A 1,518-nucleotide genomic window follows, 5' to 3' on the forward strand; every position below is an offset into this window, starting at 1 on the left:
AAAGGATAGAAAGCTTGAAGAAAAAATTGTTGAGCAGAACACAGGAAATAGCTACATCCATTCCATTCTCGAATGTGGGGCAAATTGGAGTCTTGAAATGGCATCTTGGATTGGAATTTGAAAATCCAGTAAAACCCTCTTCGTTTCCATACCCAGGGATTGAGCCTAAGACCATCAAAAGAGGTGGGAACCCAAGAAATAAAAAATAAATCCAACAACGTTTCTACATGTGGATCCGTGGCGCAATGGTAGCGCGTCTGACTCCAGATCAGAAGGTTGCGTGTTCGATTCACGTCGGGTTCAATTCTTTTCTCCTTTTTCTTTCCATTTTTTCATCCCTTGTTTTCTTTTATTTTTTATATTTATAGTGTAATTACATTGAGTAACACTTTTAGAGATACTAATTAAATGCATAGTAACATTTTTAAAGAATTATAAATATAGTAAAATTTATTGTTGATAGACTGTATTGCTAATCGACTCCATACTAATATATAATCTATCTGGATTTCAAAAACCAAATCTACATTTACTATATCTATAAATTATGTTGTATTGTGCTAAAGTCTAATTGTTATATTTGATATGGTGCATTTTAATTATGAGTTTTAGATATTAAATATTGAGTAAATCCTTTTTAATATTTCTTCATTAAAAGAAGAATACGTAACGATCTTAAAAAGAAATATTCTTTAATTACTTTGTTTTGTAATAGATATTATAAATTCAAAGCTCTTGTTAAAACATAACAATAACAAATACTCAATATCATATTTCTCTTTCTCTTTTTTTTTTTAATGAAAAACATTCAATCATATTTTTATTGATAGAATGAAATTACAGAAGGACATCAAGTATCATGAGAGTTACATATTGTTATTCCATTGTACTGTAAAAGAAGTAAGATTGTATAGAAAGAAGTGAACTTACACCAAGATAGAGATGTATATAAAAGATGATCTAAAAATTGAGTGAATTTCATATCTCTATATTAAAAAATGCGATGATTCCGTTCATTTCAAATGAGCCAAATGAAGCCTTTGATAATGAAGGCCAAAATAAGACAAACGAAATCAACAAAATCTTTTAAACAAATAATAATAATAATAATAATAATATCTCAATTATTCTTACATTTAATAATCTAGGTAAATAAGGCTATCTTGTTCCAAATTTTTTTAAAAAAAGTTTTTAACCGAACTTTTTGAAAAGTTTTAAAGAAATAAAACCGATTTTATGAAAACAACAAGGACAAACTTTTTATTTTAAACAAATAAATATAAACAATAAAATTAGGATTTTATAATCTATGGAACAAAAAATGTTATGAATAAAAAATATTTTTTACAATTTTAAATTGAACCCATGATATCTTTTATGAAAATTAGATTTAAATTATATGTATCTATGACCTAAAATAATTTTTAAACAAAAATTAACATTCCTTAATTACTTTGAATTAAAACTATAAGATTCTACACATATATATGATGATATGTATTCTTTTTGTGTATGAGA

The 1,518-nt window shown here is 25.6% G+C and overlaps 1 non-coding gene across 1 annotated transcript; it reads left to right on the forward strand.

Moving 5' to 3' along the window:
• The first annotated feature begins 231 nt into the window (after positions 1-231).
• TRNAW-CCA lies at positions 232-303 on the forward strand. Its single transcript has one exon. It is a non-coding gene; the product is annotated as a tRNA-Trp (tRNA).
• The last annotated feature ends 1,215 nt before the right edge of the window (positions 304-1,518 follow it).

This window comes from Benincasa hispida, chromosome 6 (genome assembly GCF_009727055.1).
Source record: "Benincasa hispida cultivar B227 chromosome 6, ASM972705v1, whole genome shotgun sequence".
Taxonomy (NCBI): Eukaryota; Viridiplantae; Streptophyta; class Magnoliopsida; order Cucurbitales; family Cucurbitaceae; genus Benincasa; species Benincasa hispida.